Below are 9516 nucleotides of genomic sequence, written 5' to 3' on the forward strand. Positions count from 1 at the left end.
GAGAGAGAGAGAGAGAAAGAGATAGACAGAGAGAGAGAAAGAGATAGATGCAGAGAGAGGACTACATTACTGAAGTTGCGCAGTTGTACGTTATTGTCACACACACGTGCGCGCGCTGGCACACACTTAAAGGGGCACTCCGGCTTCATTTTAAGGTAGGTGAAAGAGAAGACCCCTCGAACAAGAACGAGTCTCCAGAAGCGATCGAGTCGAGCAGGAAGACGACTTTTGAATTTCGCCGAGCGAGCGCTGATGACGTAATGAGGGATTAGCTTGCCAGTGGAAATGCACCTGCGCACATACATTTTACACACTTTTTGTCCAATTTTCAATCGAAGAGGAGGTTGTTTTCTATGTTCTCCCAACGTCGTGAGCGATCCCATCTTCTATATCCTTCCAGGTACCCTGAAGGTCCTCCAGACGAGAATTTATCTCCAGCAAATCGTTGTTGATCCGCTAAATTCGTCTCGAGACATATTCAGTGCTGATAAATGTAGAATGTTGAATCTGTGATAATTGTCGACGATGGAGAGAGAGAGGCTGATAGCCGCTGTCGCAGGGAGAGTGAAGCTGCTGGAAGTAACAATGGGGAGCCCGTTTGTATCATCTGAACAACCAGACTTCAAAGCAGCTTGACCAAATCGGAGGGTGCCTCGTTGCTTATCGTGAATATTACACCGACATGAATTACTACAAGTATACTGGTGAGTTTTTATCTTGTTTTGTTCGTATGCTAGTACCCTGGCCTGGAGTTCTCGTTAGCACATTCCTATTCCCTGGCGGTTTCTAAACATTCCGTTTAGTACTGAATACGTGATCAAGTATTCCGATTTGGGTAGATGTGGAATTTGGACATGTATTTTATAAAAAAAATTCTATCATAAGTTTCCAAATAGAGAAATGTAGAGAAATGGTTGCCCAAATACAACAAAAATAATTGATTCTGCAGTTCTACAACTTGTACTGAAATCCAGTCAAAGTAAAAATGATTCTTCATGACAGTTGGGGTCAATGAAATCTGATCCAGGCATAACGAATGGTGACGCCTGCCACCCCGGGAACGAATGCCCATTTGGTGGGGATACCAAAGTACTCGAAAGTGGTGCGTGTTTCAATGTGGCATTTTGGAAGTTTTATATGATCTCTGGTCAATGCAACATACGATAGCCATCATGAATTCCAGGCCTCGAACGCAACTCAGACCAGAATAGGCAGTTCCCAAAGTTAGATGCTTTATAATTCCATGGCCCCAGCTGTAGTTATACCGTAAAATCCCGCCAGAGCGCCCCTACCTCCTCCACGCTTCAGGTGGGGAGGGGCGGATGGGCGAGTCCTACTTGCCGCATTCAGTGCCACATGAAAAGTACTCATCCTACGAAAACTGTTCGTGCATCTCGTACACCGACCAAATGTCAAGAGCCAGGAGTCGAACAGATCCGACAAAATGCAGGGTTTGTGCGATCCCTGGTCAGGAGGGTGGGCACTGTTGCGTACATTTCCAACGGGGTCGAGCACACGTCTGCAGTGCAGTACGGCATCACAGACTGCGACAGAGTCATACGAGGATACAATCAATCACGTCCCTGACAAGAAGTCAGGGAGGGGCGGATGGGAGAGACGGGGCGCTCTGGCGGGATTTTACGGTCGAGGTTTTTCTTGCGCATTATTCTTATAGTCGATAGGTTTATACTGATGGCCACAAACAACGGCAGTTCAAACTTCACTGATGTGTTCATGAGCTGAGAGATTTCTCTCCACTATTTCTGTTGTGTAGACAGGTCTGTCCAATATGCATTGACCGAATTGGGTATGGTATCTGCTCTGAGAAGGGAATCGCTGGAGCCACAGTCCAACTATACAGGCTTTCAAGAAACAGAGAGGAGCCATCTTTGCAAGCTGATACCCGATTAGACAAACAAAACATTCTCTCATGTACTAGAGCACTCTGACAACTCATGACCTAGTCCTAACGATTGCCACCGCTTATAAATATGTAGAGTGCTGATTGGAATGTGCTCACAATCTCAACAGTGCTATAATTATTTGAACAATGTGTTGGAATATTCCACTTTTCCTTCCATAAATGTTGTATCCACATATAATCCACAGTGCTGCAAAGTTTCAGAGTTCTCAGGGTATCAAACAAAATTATTTCAAATACAGTGAAATTGTTCGTGGACATCATAGCATAACTTGTAGTCCCCTGGTCCTTTTCTTTGCTATAAATTAATTCTTTGCTCTCTATAATTATGTTGTAGCCGCCGTCGAGTCCAACAGTGAAATTGTTAGTTCATATTTATAATGTGGGTATGTGGGAGGGGGAGGGGGGAGGGGTTGAACATATTTCTATATATAAGGGACCTGCAACTGTAATACCACAGTACAGTAGCCAGCAAATATGTAGAAAACAGAAATGCATGTTACCATCATTGTACATGGACGGGCGCAGCAGGCCGAAGCTATCAGCCAGAACAGGATTTACAATCACCTAGAGATATTTGAGCTATTCCAGTATTCTCCGTGAGCTGTCCCATTCCACAATGGTTCATGCCACCATTATTTCTGGTAGTATCCATGTGCATAATTCCAAGACCATCTCGGATTCTTCAGCAATTTGTGCCACGGCAAAAGACAACGCTTGACTCGGTCACTGGGGCTGTCAAACTTCCCATCACAAATGAACTTCAATTTCTCATCTGTTTCAAGTATGTGTACTGCCATGACTTGACCATGCTTCATCCACAGCTGGGCGAAGATTGTGGCGTTGAATTCCATAGCGCACCTTCTTGCTGCCATGCAGGAGTATGTTGAGAGAAGTGAACATATTTTTTACTAAAAAACAACAGCCACTGAAGAGGATAGCAATATCCTTGGGTGAATCTCCTGCAGGTACACGTTGTTGGTAGGTCTACTGGTCCGTCTCCATATCGTCAAGTTCAGAAATCACCTGTACTACATATCTTGTAGAAGGGATCCTGATCGAATAATTCCTGGTCATAAAATTCACTAAACTGAGGGCGAGACAAATGGTCAGTACTCCCCGATTCCGTCAAGCTGCTTTGAAGTCTGGATGCTCATGTGATGCTAACAAACTCCCCGTTGTTACTTCCAGCAGCTTCACTTTCCCTGCGACAGCGCCTATCAACCTCTCTCTCCATCGTCGACAATTATCACAGATTCAACATTCTACATTTTTCAGCACTGCACTGGGTGAATATGTCTCAAGACGAATTTAGCGGATCAACAACGCTTTGCTGGAGATAAATTCTCCTCTGGAGGACCTTCAGGGTACCTGGAAGGATATAGAAGATGGGATCGCTCACGACGTTGAGAGAACATAGAAAAAAACCTCCTCTTCGATTGAAAATTGGCCAAAAAGTATGCGAAATGTATGTGCGCAGATACATTTCCACTGGCAAGCTAATCCCTCATTACGTCATCAGCGCTCGCTCGGCGAAATTCAAAAGTCGTCTTCCTGCTCGACTCTATCGCTTCTGAGACTCGTTCTTGTTCGAGGCGTCTTCTCTTTCACCAACCTTCGTCTTGGCATCGAAAACTCGGCGTCGAAAATGAAGCCGGAGTGCCCCTTTAAGTATGCAGAAAGAGAATCGACATTGTAGTATTCAGTGGTTGGGGAATGGAAAGGAAAATAAAACATTGCAGTAGGTTATTGTTGTATGGACACTAGGAGCACAACAGAAAGGTAAGCAACTTGCTTTGAAGCAAAGAAAGTTATTATTCCACGGATCTCAGAAGGAAAGAACGTTCCAGAATGCTGCACTGGCAACAGGCGGCCTGCATGTGCGCGGCCCCTGCAGTCGGTTCAGCTGCCGGCCTTGCAGTGCTGAAAAGAATGTGCAGTACAGCATGTCACGTAGTATCGCAGCCTGGACAAATAGGCGCTGGGAAGTCCTAGTTATGTGCTCACCTACACCACAATGCACCAATCTTCTGAGCTACTTTGGAAACAACTTTGTCCACTTGAGACTCCCATGGGCTGAGGCAGTTGTTGAGGGCTGCACCAAGGTGAACAGCAATGATCACTGATGGCAATGCAATCCATGACACACAGTCACTAGGGCATCGTCAACATGGCGCTGAGGCTGGATCGATAAAATCTGCCTTTAGGCTGGGTTGACAAGGAGGCCCCTGTCTTGAAGCTAGTCAGTCAGCCTGGTCACCGCCATTGACGAACCAGTCGCCACCGTCAGCAGTGGCAGTAGGTTGTGACAAGTGTGGTGCAATATCGTAAGCAAATTCAGTACTTGGGATAAGATGAGTGACAAAGGGAAGCTTGTTTTGTTTTTTTGAAGTGAACAGGGATGATCACAAACACTGCGCGTACTCCACCGTGAGTTACAAGAAAATTCCGGACCGGACGAAGAGCAAGCGCCAACCTGCTCCATCCAAGAAGGCAGATACTATTACGATAGCTGCCAAACCAGGCCAATGTCGACCCACTGCATACCGGTATGTCCGAATGTCAAACAGATCTTGCAGTAGAAGACGGATGGGTACTGGCGTCCAGTGTACAGACACCAGTCACATTTCTGCGTCTTTTGCAGCATACAGGATAGACTCATCACTATAGAGTCCACTACTTCGTGATTTTTATTTGTAGAATACATGACAGGCGTATTCAGTGTGCCTCGCAGGACTGCGAGATGCTGCAGAAGACCAGGTTCGACCTTTCTGGACAGCCATTCACCGACGGTGGGCTACACGATGCTGGAGGAACTAGATTCCAGTGAAAACCCAGGATTACTTTGCTCCTGGACGCTCCGACATGTTTTGATATCTGCCAGGTGCGCAGTAACTAGTATTTTCATCGCTATAGCGAGGACGACGCCGATCGGCAAACTCTCGCTCACAGCCATCACCAGCCTCTCAAAACCATCACTTGGCATCCCCCAGAGGTATAGGAGAAAGCCAAAACAGCTCACAACAAACAAAAGCTAAGGACGATGGAAAGAGAGCATGTCAAGAAGAAGACGAACAGTACCAGTATGAAGTTCAAATGGTTTTGAACACTCGTATCACCAACTATCACTTTCAATAAATCGTGACGCCATTTTGTTTTAACACGCATATCGCGGATTATTCGTGAGGAGTTTCGTTCGAAAACGAAACACACGCTAGCGCTAGCTAGCAGGGAGTAGTAAAATGTATTTTACTACTCCCTGCTAGCTAGTGTCTGTTCCTAAAGGGAACTCAAGACGGCCGTAAACCCTAGCGGCAGATGCAGCGCCTAACGATGGGGGTGCGTGGATAAGTCTCACAACCACTGGCACAAGTGCCGAGAATGACCCCATTAGCTGCATCCATGTACCCCTTGTGCCTGGCCACAAGTTAGTTCCCAGTTGACTGCGGGTAGCAGCACGGCTGGAAAAACCCAGGCAGGACTTGAACCAGGTACCTCTCGTATCTCAATCATGGTCTTTGTCTCTTTGACCAACCCACTGTGCCTGCCTGGAATGTATGCTCCTTTTCCTGTTGTTGGGCTTGGATGTCTGCATACTGCGTCAGGAACTGCTGCTGCTGGTACGCCACCCGGGACGTTCCACTTGCTGTCGGCGTCGCCTTCTGCTCAGCCTTCACTGCCTTTGGTGGTGGAGTTACTGGGAGAGTATCATCATCATCATCATCATCATCATCATCACTGTCCATGTCGTGATCAACAAGCTCATGGCGCTTTCGTTTTGTACGTACTCCTTGTGCTGCGCCATCATCCTCAGAGGATGTACTGGACGTGGAGTTGGTCTCACCAACTGGAGCTGCAACCACCAGCTTGGTAGCACCTTGCGATTCCTCACAAACAACAGTAGCTGTGTCGACAGCTCCTCCAAGTCCACAGCCCCAGGTGGGGTGATCGCCGAACAGTTCAAAGTATAGCCTGACGAGATGCCACTTGCACTTGTTTTCGATTTCCGACCAATCGACCTCCTCAATCGCATCGCCATCAAGCTGCTGGTCGTCGTCATCCACTCCTGATCCAGTAGGGGGCTCCTTTTTGTTCCTTTTCAGTATAGGAACGATCCACTTCTCCATCATCTTCTTGCCCAGCTTCTTGAGTCCGTCAATTTTATTCTTCACAACGTCATCAGTCAAGTCCTCCACATCATTTTCTCCGTGACTCGCCAGAAGTTTGCCATCTCTCTTCATTTCCACCAATTTTTTCCTCAGCCACTCTCTCTTTTCTTTGGCAGTCTTCATCTGCTTCTGGAACCGGCTGCTGACAACATGCCAAAGTTTCAGCGTGGCCCGCTCCAAATCTTTCGACCAATTGAACCCCATCGCAAACGGAAGGAAGAGAAACACTGACAAAGAAATTGAAACTGACAAAACAAGTGAAAGACACAACAGATCTTGTTGTTTGTCGTCCGGTCTTGCTTCTTCAGAGCAGATTTCAAGTTTCCCGCCAGCATTTCACAGTTCACGTGATCATGAACAATGCAAGCCGCGATCGCGGCGAGCCACCACGCTACAAAACGCAACGCGAAAGCCCGTGGCAGGCCGCCACTCCGCGGCACTCGCTCGAGCCGCGGTTACCATGGTAAAACCAAAAAAATTACGTGCCGCGGAGCCGCGGAGCCGCAGTGGAACCCGGCCCTTACGCGTGAAGCCAATCGATTCGCCTACGCTGCCACATAAGACTTGTTGAACAGGTTTTGAAATAAAACTTGTGCAACAGCAACAAACCTCGCATATCCCATTTCTCATTCGCTCGGTAGGCTTTGGATTTCTGCTCTTGTCAGATCTGACTTCCGAAGATTCTCTTTGGCGATAGCCTAAGAATCAGTGTGGTGTTCACTGTCACATCGATACTGCTATGTTCTTCGAAGTTCCAATGATAAAATGGATACTTTGCAGGTATTCATGGCCGTGAAGGAAACGCCGCTAACTGAATTGTGTACATTGGCCTCTTTGCCAATACTCACTAAGGTGAAAACTGGCAAAGAGTTCAATGTCTACAAACCTGCAACCGTTCAACGCACTACTGGAGTGTACCCGCGACAGTTCGTACAGTTCTGTACAGGTCTTTTACATAGCCCATTCAGGTACGGTTTGTGATGACTGATTACTCTTCTCAATTCCCAGGTGAAGTCAATGATATCCTGTTGTTACATCGCATGATTAAACTGATCATGAGATTCAGAGGATTTGTGAAGTAACAAGCCACCGTCATGATGCCCATTGCGCATGGGTTGTGTCACAGAGATATCCCCAAGCTGCGGGGAGAGTTTGCCGTGCCTGAGCTGAAAGTCCTTAGGCCTCGGTCACACTATGGCAAGTTTGAAGCTGGACGCAGCGTCAAGCCGCAGCGCTTGACGCAGACGAGGGGTCACACAATGTTTTGTTTTTTTTGCAGCTCATGACCATGATGACTGCCGCTGCTTGACGCATTTTTCTACGTCACAAAATCACCAGGGAACTCAATGACGACACGGATTCCCACGGAAACCGGCCTTTTGCTTGTTATACAAAATAATTGTCGGACAAAGTTTTGAAATTTTCTTTGATTTTTGATTTGAAGACGAAAGGTGCACGCGCGCACGATCGTTGTTGATTCTTTCCGGATTTGAAGCCATTTTCAGTTGTAGTGTCATGGATCAGGCAAGAAAAGTCCGCATCGCAGCTGTGTTTCTCCTGACTTCGTCATACTGGTTGTCCTTTTTGGGGCTCTTGACGACAACACAACACTCACAAGTCAACAGGCTCCAGTTGGCCGATGAGCCACTCGAACAACTGGTCCTTTCTCGACTTCATTTTCTTCTCAGAAAACGCCTCGCTATTCCGCCAGGTTCGGAGCAGAGCAGCCTCGGCCTCGTAGGTTCACGGACTCATCTCGAAAAAAAGTGGAAACAAAACAAGCCTTGAAGAGACGAATGCCGAATGACTGCTCAACTCGAGCAACTGTCTTGAAACTAATTTTACTTGAAAGACACTGTTTTTCCGCCAAGCGTCACTCCCATCAGCGGAAACGCAGCCGATTTCCCCACGTCAGAAGCAGCAGCGTCTGACGCTCAAACTTGCCGCGTTTGCGTCAGTTGACATGGAAAAGCTCATGATTCTGACGCTGACGCAGCATTTTTGCCGTAGTGTGACCGAGGCCTTAGTGAGGTGAAGCAAATTTCATGACGTCCCTGTTTCGAGTTTCGGCGCTCAAGAATTCTGACGTACGTATCGCCCGCAAGTAAGGCAGATGACTTGCTAAAGAGCTTTCTATACCCACGCAGGCGCATCCTGCAGGACAGCAAGATGCTATTACACTCCTGCACATGCTTCTAATCAGCGTATATGTACATGTACGTGGGCAGATGTCGTGGGAGGTCGAGCCAGGTCGCGACGCGTAGTATGCGAAAACACGTCACTTGGGGGTGAAGGTATTTTTAAAGGGGAAGTTAAGGCAAAAATTAAAATTTCACCAGTTGTAGTCTTCGGGGTGCTGAGTCGAATGGTCTTGGTCCGAGGAAGCTGAGACGCTCCCTTCCTACTTGAATCCCAATCGAACTCGCGCACTTCCACCGAAACTGGGTGACTGCGCCCTACTAGATGGGGATTTGTATGCAAAATGTCGCTAAAAGCGCAATTTCGTTCTTATAAAAGCACGGATGACCGCGATTGGCCCATATGTTGTAGTCTTTTGGACGCTGAGTCGACTGGTTTTGGTCCGAAAAGGCTGCGATGCAGCGTTCCTCCTTTATTCCCAATCGAACATGGTTGAACAAGCGGTCACGTGCTCCTGGGTGCCAAAATCGCCTGGTCACCACGCCAGCAGGCGACAAATTTCACACCAAGGTTCAACTCGAGTTCAACTCGAGTGACAGGACTGCACCCAAAAAAGGTCAAACAGGCTAGTAAGTTGTACCCTGCAGGCACGGTGACCAGGTGACTGGCGTACGCAGGAGCACGTGACCGCTTGTTCAACCATGTTCGATTTGGAATAAAGGAGGAACGCTGCATCGCAGCCTTTTCGGACCAAAACCAATCGACTCAGCGTCCAAAAGAGTACAACATATGGGCCAATCGCGGTCATCCATGCTTTTATAAGAACGAAATGGCGCTTTTAGTGACATTTTGCATACAAATCCCCATCTAGTAGGGCGCAGTCACCCAGTTTCGGTGGAAGTGCGCGAGTTCGATTGGGATTCAAGTAGGAAGGGAGCGTCTCAGCTTCCTCGGACCACTACCATTCGACTCAGCACCCCGAAGACTACAACTGGTGAAATTTTAATTTTTGCCTCAACTTCCCCTTTAAATGATTCGTGATGAGTCTCATTCGAACACGGCCAACAGGCTGCCTACATTACGCTACATGTAGACACGCAATAAATCTCGTTTGGCGGATAGCCCAAAAATTCCCAAAGATGGTCGCCTCTTTTTTCGCAACTTTTGTTGTTTGGGAAGAATTCCCAACTTTCGCAACTTTCTTCATTTTCACAAACTACTTCGCAACTTTTCCGCAACTGTGTGCAGAGAAGTGCCCTGGTGAAGACCAATGTAGTGTCCGTGATG

General features: G+C 47.4%; 1 long non-coding RNA gene across 1 annotated transcript; it reads left to right on the forward strand.

Moving 5' to 3' along the window:
* The first annotated feature begins 452 nt into the window (after positions 1-452).
* On the forward strand, positions 453-2179 carry LOC135816706 (uncharacterized). Its single transcript, XR_010553464.1, has 2 exons — positions 453-704; positions 1779-2179. It is a non-coding gene; the product is annotated as an uncharacterized LOC135816706 (long non-coding RNA).
* The last annotated feature ends 7337 nt before the right edge of the window (positions 2180-9516 follow it).

This window comes from Sycon ciliatum, chromosome 5, assembly GCF_964019385.1.
Source record: "Sycon ciliatum chromosome 5, ocSycCili1.1, whole genome shotgun sequence".
Lineage (NCBI taxonomy): Eukaryota > Metazoa > Porifera > Calcarea > Leucosolenida > Sycettidae > Sycon > Sycon ciliatum.